Raw genomic sequence first — 12,536 nt, 5'->3', positions numbered from 1 at the left:
TCCTGGGAGGCGGGGTGCGGACACACACTCTGCTGGGGCAGTGGCTGTAGGCGGTGGTGTCGCCAGGGGGCGCTACCGGCATGGGTCTTCGTGGCGCAGGGTGGGTGGTGATGGTTCCTTATGTGAATTCAGCACTGTTTGAGTGGCTGCAGGCTTTCAGTGTTCACATGGACAGAGCAATTTTGTTCAGCTTCAGGGTGAGAGGTCTGCTGTAGGGCAGATGAGCTTGCGCCAGATAGCTCTTCCTGGACAGGATTGAGAAGGTACTGTTCGCTCCATGCAACCCTTGCTTTCTGTGACCATTCACTTTCAGGTCATCCTGAGGTTGAACTTTGTCACTGTCCCCAGACCTTATGGACAAGAAGAACTGAGTGGGGTAGGGCATGCTAAAACTCATGTTTCCGGATGCACATTGAGCCTGATGAATGAAAGCTACACCAGAGATTTTACAGAGGGGGAACTCTGGGAAACATGGTTTATATTGTGTTGCAATCATTTCTTATTAGGAGAACGTGGGAAAGCACAGGGATGATGATTGTAAGCTCATGATCCACAAATGACAGATGCTGAAGACGGGATTCAGACCTCGGATCAGCAAGCTTTCCTTTATTCTTCTGCAAAGTCAATGGATCGGGCATGGGAGGGTCCATTTTCTGGGTATGGAGATGGTCTGCGGGTTATAGAAGGAATCTGGGTTTTATAGTTTTGAAGATTTTGGACGTGCGGATTGCACAGTCGAGGAATTAATTTTGCTGGTTAAATTTTAACTTAGGATGGTAGTTGTAAAAAGATTAAAATTTATTGTTATCTGGGGAAATAGGAGTTCAAATCATGAGGGAAGAGTACTCAAACCTTGCCCATTGCTTTTCTTTCTCTGAGATCCATTGTTTACCAGAGTTTTGATAATTTTCTGTGCCTCCATTTAGGACTATTTTGCAGTGGGGAACGGTCAAAGTCCAGAGCACTGCATTCAGTATCTGCCCCTTTCCTTCAGGGCCCATTGCTATTAAGAAAAGATTTACTGGGAGGTTAATGTTTGACTAGTTTCCCCTCCCTTCTACATGGTGCATGTCTCTTTAATTTTCATTGGGAGCTATCTTGTAGGAATATTATTTTCCATCATCCTTTGTTGAGGAAAAGACAAGATGGCACTCAGAAAGTAGGAGAAACCTGTTTATTATATGCCAACGGTCCCAGAGAAGTTTAGCACTCCAAAACTCTAAGCCCTGATCCACAGTTTCTCACAATAATTATTTTTTATTTGATGTCATCTTAGACCCATCCTATCATTGGAGATTTTTCTTCTTTTTTTTTTTTTTAATTCCTAATCTATGTGACTGAAGGTCTTGTGCATTGTCTCTAACATAAAGCATGCTCACAGAAGAGAAAAGAAGAAACAGCTCCTCTCACAGACATCTATTACATTTCAGGAGGAACTACTTAGACACTTAGTGCAGTTATTTATTGGTCAATTCAACTTTCTGGAGAAAGGCTAAGAGAGGGGAGGGGAATTGACCCCTTCCCCAGGTACTAGACTGACCATAAGGTTTTTATAATTTTATTTTACAAATAGGTCTGGTTTTGCCAGCACTCCTCCACTCAAAAAACGTGAAGAAAATGTTACTTGCATATTACAGGTGAAAAAAAAATGAAAGTAGTGAGAAATTGAGCAATTTTTCTGATGGTATTGCAGTAAGTTTGTATGCATGTTTGTGCTTGTTTTTTAGTACCAGTGATTGAACTCAGAGGTGCTTAACAACTAAGCCACATCCCCAGCCCTTTCTTTTATTTTACATAGAGAAAGGGTCTTGCTGAGTTTCTTAATTCTTCACTAAGTTGCTGAGGCTGGCTTTGAACTTTCCATTCTGCCTTTACCTCAAGCTGCTGGGATTACAGGCTTGTGTCACCATGATTGGCAGCCTTGCAATTAATTAGCAGAGAATCAAGGGTGAAACTCAGGGCTCATGTTAATCATGGGTCTCTTCATAGTACAATCCTCATCATTTTTTATGTATAGGAAGCTGATCCAAATCAAGAATAAACTCGTTTGAGAAAGGAGAAGGATGTAGGAAGTCAAGTCTTTCACCTAATTCCTGTAGCTAAAGCACCCTGTGATATTTGCTTTCAGGTCTTTCAGTGGGTCTTGTCTTTCTTGTTTTCCCCTTTGTCTTATTTTACTGTGATGGAGCTTTTTGCTTAAAATGTCTTTTTAGTAAATGTTCAACATTTTTCTAATTTTCAGAACATAGCAAAGACGAACTTAATGAAATCAATCCATCTGAGATCCATGGAAAATTTCTTCACTGATGAGAGTATGTATGGTTCTCTTCGGCATTGCCAATTCCCATTGTAAGTGTGATTGCATTATATTTATATTAGAAATAGCATATATAGAGAGGCTGCCCTTTGCATTGTTGTTAATGAAGTAGAGATAATTTCTAGTCATAACAATTTGCTTTAAGGATCATACCAATTGCAATTATTGAAAGATATGTACAATCCCCAGCACCGCAAAAAAAAAAAAAAAGGGAAAAATAAAGAAAGATATATAGTTCAGTGTTTCTCCATGGTTCCATGGTGAAGCACAATCTTTAAACAATTCCAAACTGTTTTAGAATAATATTCATATAAAGTACAATAGAAATGAACACATACAAAAATGAGATGAAAACATCCAAGATACGCACAATGCAAATTATATGTTGGTTTGTGTGGCATTCATTGTAAGATGCTGTGCCTGATTCTAAAGGTTGAGTCTGAATATCTGTGCTGAGATTTCTATGACCCAGGCATAGTCTATAGCATCCACACCTACTGTCAATATGTGGAAGGACATCCCCCCAGAATGTGGAGACCCTCCCATAGGATGTCTGGCCAGACCTTAGCAGGGCAGTTGTTCCCCTCGAGGGAACTGCCTGAGTGGTTTTTGGTGGTAAATTAATAGCTCTTCCCCAACACTTAAAATTCCAATGAGTTTTTATTTATATTTAGGTTATCTATCAATATTTGCCCTGTGGTGAATTAAAACTGAGAATTTAAAAAACACTACATTCACATAAAATATTGTGTACATATTACATGTTAACATACATAAAAGTGGCATTGCTGTAAAGATCTGCAAATCTTGAAATTAGAATACAGCTGGATTCCCCTCTTTCTATATTTTATGTTCATCTTTTGTCATGTAACCTTTGGGAAATTCAAATATATACTCTTAGGAGAACCTGAATGAGAAAAGGCAAATAACATTTTGCTATTAAAATAAAATAGCTTTGAACTTGTTGTACCCTAGAAGAAACTTGGTCTTCCAGGATCTACCTTGACAACACTGCTCTATATTATTACATTTTAACATGCTCTATTGTTCACAGTGACTTGTTTGTATATAAATATCTTTAGTTATTTTGAAATATTTGTTTTGTTCTTGTAGTTATCTTCCTACTCAAGTATTAATTTCTGGGCCCCATTTTTTCTACATTTAAACTTATAATATATGACTTATTGGGCTTTTCCATATACTTTACTGAGGTATAATTGATTTATAAAAGCTTGTATGCATTTAGATTGTGCCTTAAGGAAACTTCAGCACTTCCAGGATAATAAATGTATCCATTTCCCCCAGAAATTCCTTGCTTCCTCTTTATTACCTCCTTGTTTGCAAGAAATTGTTGCTGTACCTTTTCTCACTATAAAATTTCAATACATTATATAATCATATATTTTTCATGTTCTTTTCTATCTTCTAGTAGAATTTTGACTTTCACATCTTCTGTGTATTGTTTTCTTTCTTTTTAGTACCGATTATGCCTTCGTGTATATTTATTTTGTTTATCCATTCACTTATTCACCTTTGCTGGACATGCAGAATATACATGCAGAAGTGTATTTGAATTACTCTTGGTTGATGCCTAGGAGTGGAATATGTTGACCATGATGTAGGTGTACACTTTAAGAATCTGCCAAACTCTTTCCAAAGAGATAACCACATTACATTCCCAACAGCATGTATAAAGTTATGACTGTTCCTTGTTTTCATTAGTCCATATTCATGGTCAGTCCTTTTATTTATTTTTAATATCTTTTTCTTGTACTGGGAATTGAGCTCAAAGTCTTAAGCACGCTAGATAAATGTTGTATCTCTGAGGTACATCCAGTTCTCCTTTTTTTTAGTACTTTGTATTTTACATAAGAAGTCAGCCAAAATTCAGGTCGTGATGATTCTTATCCCTTATTTTAGAAGGTTTTATGTTTTTAACACTTACATTGAGATCTATGATCATTCACACTTAATTGCTCATAGTGTGTGAGGCAGAGCTTGAAATTATTTATTTATTTATTTATTTATTTATTTACTTATTTATTTATTTTACATATAGTCACAAAGTTTTTCCTACATCATTTCTGGAAAATATTCTCCACTGAATTGGCAGGTTTGTCAAAGCTTGCTTGACCACTTAGGTGTGAATCTGCTTGTGTCCTCTGCTATCTCCACTTGATCTCATTTTCCTTACACTCATTGATGTTTGCTGAGCTCTGCAATAAGCTTGCTGTTCAGTAAGCTTGTTGTTTCTCCAACTTCTTTCTTCTGGTTTGACTCTTCTATACTCTTCACTCTTTCACTCCATTTTAGATTCAGCTTTTCCACAAGACTTGCTTAGGTTATGTTTACAGATACAATAAATTAATAACTCGGTGTAAGGAATAATTGAGATTTTAAAAAATATTGAATCTTTTCATATATGACCATGGCATATCACTCAATTTATTTACGTCATTTGAATTTCTCTTAGCATTGTTTTATATGCCTAGTTTTCCAGGTATAGGTCTTGAATAAATTTTTAATAACTTAGTTTTTTTTTATTTTTTTAATGTATATTGTGCTTGGGATCCAACCCATTAACTCATATATGCTAAGGAAGCACTCCAAAACCCAGCCATTGAGTAATATTAGTCAAAAATTTTTTTATTTCTTTTTTTTTTTTTTTTTGGCATGGAATAGGAGAGGAAGATAGCAAGCAAGCAGTATGTGTTTTTATAACAGCAAAAGTAATAAAGTAACAGATTCCTCTGAAGAGAGGGGGCCCCAGAGCCAGATCCTGGACTCCTATAGAAAAGTACTGACTTGGTCTTTTCAAAGGTTTTGGGCCCTCCTCCTTTTTCTATCTGCTCTGACTTCAGGCTCTTGTTTATTTAGTGTTGCTTCCTATTCCCATGCTCACATATCTGTTTTAGTCTTTCTGTTGGGTCTCTGCTCATGTCCATGGGCACATTTGTTAGCTAGATATTTGACCTTATTTACAGACACTCTTTGTTCTCTCACTGTCTGCCATGCCTTTGGCTTCCTCCTTTGTCATCCTGTTCTTATTGCCCACACCATTCTAAATCTCCCACAGGTTTTTTTATTAATGTTTCTTTGATGGTTTGTGAAACTTATTCATAAGTACTCACACTTTTTGATATCTGTTGTAAATAGTGGTATATTAAAGTTCAATTTCTGCTGAGTGCAAAGAGCCATGCCTGCATTCCCAGCTACTCAGGAGGATGATAACATAAGTAAAAGCAGTCTGAAAATTTTAAAATAAATTAAAGGAGGCCAGGTTAGTGATTTGATCCTCAGAGCAACCAAAAATATAATTTTTGATATTTGTTGTTAAAATATAGAAGTGCAATTGATTTAAAATAATTTTTGCAGTGACATCAATTTTCAATTTTTTATAACTTGTATCTGCAGAATTTGTCCATTTAATTGTTTTAATCTTTAATCAGTAAAAATATCTAATTATTAATGAATATTTTGGAAATACAAATAAAATGAAAGAATAAAGTTATACTGTTATATTTTTATTTTTAAAATATATTTTTCTTGGACTTAAAACTTCAATATTTTCAATCATTTGATAACCATATTATTTGTTTTTTAAAAATACTTTATTTTGGATGAGGTGAAAATTCATGTGCAATTATAAGAAATAAATCAGGAATGTATACTTCACTCTATTTCTCCTAATGGTAAACCATCTTGTATACTGGCACAATTAGTAAGTTGGAGTCTGTGCTCCAGTTTAAACCTAGTCAGATTCACCAGGGTTACATGTACTTGCATGTATGCATGCTTCTGTAGCTAGTTCATATATGACTCTTCAAATTTAGATGATCATTCAAGATTCAAATTTATATCATAAGCATCCCTTGCAAAGACTTTTGTGTAAATTGGTATTACTTCCTCCTTAAATTATTTGTAAAATCTGTACACAGTGATGCATGCCTGTAATGCCAGGTATTCAATAATGTGTGTTAATGAATTACACATTGTGTAAATTTTGTGGATTGGCTCTATTTGCCCAGCAGCATTCTCCAAGCAGGTTGCTGTGTTTGTCAGTAGGTTCTTCCATGTTATTGTTAGGTTATATTCTGTGGCAAGGACAAGCAGCCCTTCATTGGCCACCATCAAGTTTGTGAGAATACTTTCAGTTTGGTGGGTGCTTATAAATCCAGTTGTGGCATATTTATATCAGGATATTTGTGGAACTGTTTCCATTTCCTTGAGATGGATGCCAAGGTGAGCCACTGCTGGGACCTATGCATAGTTAAGAAAGTGTCAAAGTATTTTTAAATGTGTTGTCTAATTTTACATTCCCACCAACAATATGAAAAGAGAGTCAGTTTCTCTGCCTTTTTACCAGATTTTTTTAAATTTTATTCTGATGGATATGGTTTAGTTTCTCACTGAGGTTTTATTTCTATGTTTGAAGTGGCTAATAAAAAAATTTTCATGTCTTTACTTGCGGTACTGGGGATCAATCTCAAGGCCTGGTGCTTGCGAGGCAAGCACTCTACCAGCTGAGCTATCTCCCCAGCCCATGTCTTTACTTTTCCTCTTAATTTCTTGAATGAATACAGTTGATATTCCTCTAGATCTTGTATTCCATGGTCACATTAAAGTGATTTTTTCCTTGTAGGAGCTTTTTAGTATAATATTCTACAAAGATAATTGTGTTGATGCTGGCCATAGCTTTCTTTTCCTTCAGAAAAGAGGGAACATGATAAAACTTTCAGAACTTCCTTTTATTTTCAGTGTGATGGGTTTTCATTGTGAGTGGTATCAAATTATGTCCAGTGCTTTGTTTTGCATCTACTAGAAAATTATTGATTTTAAAAGACTGATCCATTTTTATATTCCTAGGAAAATTCTCACTTGGTCATGATGTATTGTCCATATTTTACATTGCCAGGATCAATTTGTTGAAATTTTTAGAGGTTTTGCACATGTCTTCTTGAGGTATGTTGGTCTGTAGTTAAGAAAACCTGAGCACATTCGTGCACATCTGTAATCTCAGGTTCCCTGGAGGCTAAGAACAGGATGATTGCAAGTACAAGACCAAACTCAGCAATTTAGTGAGAACTTCTCTCAAATTAAAAACTGCTAGGGATGAGGCTAAATGGTACAGCACATACCTACCATGTGTCATGCACTGGGTTTAATTTGCACTCCAATAAAAAGTAGTTTGTTATCTTCACCAGTAAACCCACGTGAGCCTAGACTTAATGGAAATATTTCAGTCAATTCAAATTCTTGAATAGATACAGAGATATTCAGGTTATCTCTTTCTCATGTAAGGTTTTATACTTCTAGTCTTTCAGTGTCTATTTTATCAAAGTTGCTGAATTTGTAAGCCTAAAGTTGTTTGTAATTTTTTTTAAAATTTCTGTACTCTATACATTCATAAGCTCTCTAGTGATAATATGGTTGCCCTTTCTAAATGTATTCTCTTGTGATCAGAGCATATAGTTTGTATAATTAGAATCCTTTTAATTTTATTGAGAGTTTTGTGGATTAGACTTAGGTTTTGTCATGAAAGTGTTCTTCCTTATACCCGGGAAATCAGTACATTTTGTCCTGTTGTTTCAGTGGAATGTTCCATAAATTAAATTATGTCAAGTTTTAAATGTTAAAATCTGTTGCCTTACAAATTTTCTCTTTCCTGTTTAATTGAGTGGATTGTTGAGATCTCAAAAAATAATTGTGGTATTTTTTATCTTTTTTCTTTTTTGGCATGGGGGATTAAATTGAACCACATTCCCAGCGCAGTTTTGCATTTTATTTAGAGACAGGCTCTCACTGAGTTGCTTAGCACATTGCCATTGCTGAGGCTGGCTTTGAATCATGATCCTACTGCTTTATCCTCCCAAGTTACTGAGATTATAGGTTTCCTCTTTATTTTACCATTTATTTCTTCATGTATTTGGCAGTCTTTAGGATTGCAATGTTTAAGATCATTTTGTGCTCTCGTGGATTGACAACTTTCTCTTTAAATAAACTACTTTATTCCTGATATTATGGCATCTACCTAGAAGTCTTTTTTTTGTCTCATAAAAAGGTATTAAGAGAAGCATACCTAGTAATAGGACTGAGTGACATCATCATATACCACCTGACCTGATACATGGGTAGGCACCTATTATGTAGTCACTTAGTGCATGGGACAGCTCTGACCTTGAGCACATTCTCTATATTTAGGGATGGTCCCAGCACCCTCATGTGTTCACGTCCTATCCTGCAGATTACTCTTCCAGTGGTGTTGTTTCCCAGATAATACATGATGAAATATTCAGGGTGGACCTTCCTTGCCTATTGATCCCAGAGTCTGACTTCAAAGTTCTATCGCTCACTTTGGCCTATTAACAGTGCTTTGCCTGAGGTGGTGAGCTGTGGGTTCATAATATCTTTCCTTGGTTGAAGTAAATATTTTTTTTCAGAAGGGAAGTCTCAGATGCATGCCTAATGTTTGCTTCTCTTCTCTGCTGAAAGTCTCATTTGGGCTCATCTTGGTCAGCAGTGAGGAGAAGCCAATTAATTGACTCAAGGGATGTCTGGCTGACCTTTGCATTTGACTTTTGCCAGCCAACTGTGCCCTTTCCCATAAATATTATCTGCAGTGTTCTTGGAATTTTCCCACATTTACTGGAAAAGGGACTATTTCTGTGGAGTGGCTGAGCTATCTTCCTTCCAATGAAGCCAGCAAAAATCCTTTTGTGGCTTCTCTGTCACGATAGACTTGCACAGGGGTTTATATTATTGCCATCACTTAGAATGTCAGTGTTCATAATTCACAGGACCATTCAAACTTGTGGGCTGGGTGGAATGTCCCCATGCATACACAGAGGACTAAGCTTAAGTGGGGTGTGTCTCTGTCCAAGTTCTCTCATATAGGAAGAACAGGACCAAAGTAGGACCTAGGTGTTCTGAGAACACATTCATTTCTTGGACCTGTTCACTCCTGCTTTACTTGGGATCGTAGACTAGTCAATGTTTCCAGCATGGCCTGCATCAATCCTTCTGTAGGACTGCTGTTTCCTGAGCTGCTTCTAAGTTTGCTTATTGTTTTATCCAGCAAGCTTTTAAACATTCATGAAAGCATGGTGAAATACATTTCCATTTATTGTAGTGTTCAGTACTTCTGGATTGGATGTTTAACAGTTTAAACATGTAATTCTAAAGCATGAGAAATCTTCATTTTTTGCATTTCACTTACTATTGTACCTTTCTGTTTAATAGTTTGCTTGAATCAAAGTTGAGATAAATGCCACACACTGTCATTTGTTGAGCAGTATCTTTGTTTATTCCTCTCTTTCCCCTTCTTATTTATTTATTTTGGCATAAGGAATTGACCCTAGGGATTCTTAACCACTGAGTCACATCTGTAGCACATTTTACTACTTGAGACAGGGACTTGGTAATTTTCTCAGGGCCTTATTAAGTTTCTAAGTCTCACTTTGTTTTGTTTTTTTCTTAGTTTTGGTTTTGGTTTTGGTTTTCATAAGTGATGTAGTCATATTAATATTTTTACAGGGGAAAAACTGGGTGTTATCAGTCTCACTATTCTTCTTAAACTACTAATCCTGTGCTGATCTTCTCCTGGATGTAAGTCTCAAAAGGTGGGGACATAAATTTCTTTATAGTAATAACATTAACTGGTCACTTTTGTTTGCAAAGCAGGCCTTGGGAGTTGGCCTTGGTGGGACACATCCTTTCTGCCCTCCCCAGATGCTGTCCACAGGGCATCCTCTTTTACCCTGGACACAGGTCAGCACCAAGACTGGACCATTGGTGGTCCCATCCCTGGTGCCAATGACTTCTTGTAACTGGGCTCACTGCTTCTCATGCCAGGAACCAACTGCACATGCCTTTCCTTCTCTGCTGGATATTATCCTTGCCCCTTCTGGAAACTTCTGTGGTGACAAGCTGAGCTCTAGCCACATCACTGTGGCAAGGTCCAGGCCATTGTCTTTCACTTCTTAGCAGGTGCTTCCTATATCAAATCTTCTCAAGGATATCAGTTTTTTTATACTTATGGGTGAATTTTACTAGGAGAGTAGGATACAAACTGAGTACATAGGTAAAAGATAAGTCTCAGGAGTAATCCAGCAAAGTCAGAACCAGATTGCTGACCATTTCCCCTTCTGTGGCACCCAGGACAGGCTTCTGTTTAGCAGGAATCTCTGGACATGTGCAGATCATCCATGCCCAGAGAAAACAGGCCACGTGTCTGGTTCTGAGGCATTTACTGAGAGGCAGTCACATAGAGGCATCATGCTACATGACACTCTGGGCTGCTGAAACTTAGGCTCCCAATGATGAAGCCAGATGGACATCAAGCAAGCTGATATATGTGTCCAGCCTTCCTGACAAGCTGCAATGACCCAGCCCATTAGTCATGTGGACAAGACATAACCATCAACCATGACTATCAGAGCACTCTGAGGACCACATTCCCAGTGGTGAGCCAAAGTTCAATCCAGGTTCCAGGTTCCCTTGAAGACACACTGGGACTGAACAGCAAGACCTACTCAGGGAGCACTTTCCTTATGCTTCACATGTGATATTTAATACTCAACAGAGCCCATTAGATTGGGCACTTAGTGTATAAACTCTGACACAGAACAAAACCACATCCAGTCATTGCTGAACTGAGATGTGATCTATGGTGGGCTTATGCTCACCTATGCTGTGCTTCCCGCTCACTACCAGCTAAGCAGGTGTTGAGTATTTACAGACCACACATTCACTGGTGTGAGCAAGTCCTTATATGATTGAAAATTAGTCTGAGTCCCCTCCCATTCTCCTGGAGGCATATGAAGTTGTATTTGTTCATTCATATCCCACCTCAACATGGCCTCTGTCTTTGCCCAGGTAGTTCCCCAGGTGTGTGTCTACAAGGTCATCATAACATTTACAGGTGGTATAATATTTATTTTTATGCATTAAGAGGCAGTGCATGCATCATAGGCCTGGCATGGTCACACACAACTGTGATCCCAGTCACTCACAAGGTGCAAGCAGGAGCACCACAAATCTGAGACCAGTCTATTCAACATAGTGACAGATGTATCATAATAAAACATTCTGAGGAGCAGCTCAGTGGCACAGCACTTGCCTAGCATGTGTGAAATGGGGTTCAACTCCTCCCACTTAAAAAGAAAAAAAGATCGTGGAAGCTCTAGACTTGAGTTTCCTACTGGTAATGCCTATTTTAAAAGGAAACTGAAAAGGAATATGTTGCAAATTATCAGGGTTTAAAAAGTCAGATCTTTTAGAAAATCCTTTAAAAAAGGCAATAACTGTGATCAAATTTCAAATTATCAAAACAAAACTTTAAATATATACAAAAGTCTGGCAAGTAATACAATGAACTCCCATATATTTACTCTTCAGATTAAAGAGTTACACTCCATGATCAATGTTGCTTCAATTAGACTTTTATTCTTTATCCATTTGTAGCCTAAAAATAAGCAGTATTTTAATTACATAAACACTACCAGTATTTCATTGAGAATATAGGGCTTCCTGAACTTGGGATACTCTTGCCTCAGTCTCCCTGGGGCTGGGGTGAGAGTCATGGTCTGGAGGAGGATCTTTAGGAGAAGGTTGTCTCAAGTTTAAGTCCTGCTGGGTCAGGTGCCTGGTGAGGGGCTGCAGGCCACCCTGTCTGCATCCCTTGCTACCCATGCTGGGCCTCTTACCTAGTGGTAAAGCCCGGTGAGTGCAGACAGCCTCTGCAGCCTGCCAAGGGGAGTGGTTTACCCATGAGATCCTCTGCCTATGCACACCCCAAACAGTCCATGAAGAAAACCTCCTGAGCTAGGGTGCCATTTTCAAGGCAAGTAGTGGCTTTATCTTTACTGAAGTTTATTTAATATAATTTGAAATGGTACATAAAAGCATTTGAATAGACCTTCGTGTTTGACCAAGATGTGACCTCTAAGTCAGGATGAGAGGCTGAGAAAAGCCATCACCTGGCAGGTGGCACCAGCCTGTGGTTCTCGAGCCCAGGAAGGATGAGGCAGGAGGATGAAAGTTTGAGGGTAGCCTCTGCAACTTAAAGAATTTGTCCCAAAATAAAATAAAAATAGTGCTGTCACTCAGCTGTAAAGATCTCTGAGTTCACTTTTCAGTACAAATTACTGAGCTAAACAAATTAAAGATAAATCCAGGAAAGAATCTTCTGAAGCTGAATTGGTGGCAGTGCTGCCAAACA

General features: G+C 37.8%; 1 long non-coding RNA gene across 1 annotated transcript in view; it reads left to right on the top strand.

The window, feature by feature from the left end:
* The first annotated feature begins 480 nt into the window (after positions 1-480).
* The window catches only part of LOC306643029, a 468,395-nt gene continuing 456,339 nt past the window's right edge, over positions 481-12,536 (top strand). The window contains exon 1 of the long non-coding RNA XR_013758797.1: positions 481-657. This is a non-coding gene — a long non-coding RNA (uncharacterized lncRNA). The remainder of the gene's footprint in view (positions 658-12,536) is intronic.

This window comes from Sciurus vulgaris, assembly GCF_902686455.1.
Source record: "Sciurus vulgaris genome assembly, chromosome: 13".
NCBI classification, from domain to species: Eukaryota; Metazoa; Chordata; class Mammalia; order Rodentia; family Sciuridae; genus Sciurus; species Sciurus vulgaris.
Note: the sequence above shows the minus strand (reverse complement) of the source record. Positions and strands in the feature narration are given on the sequence as shown.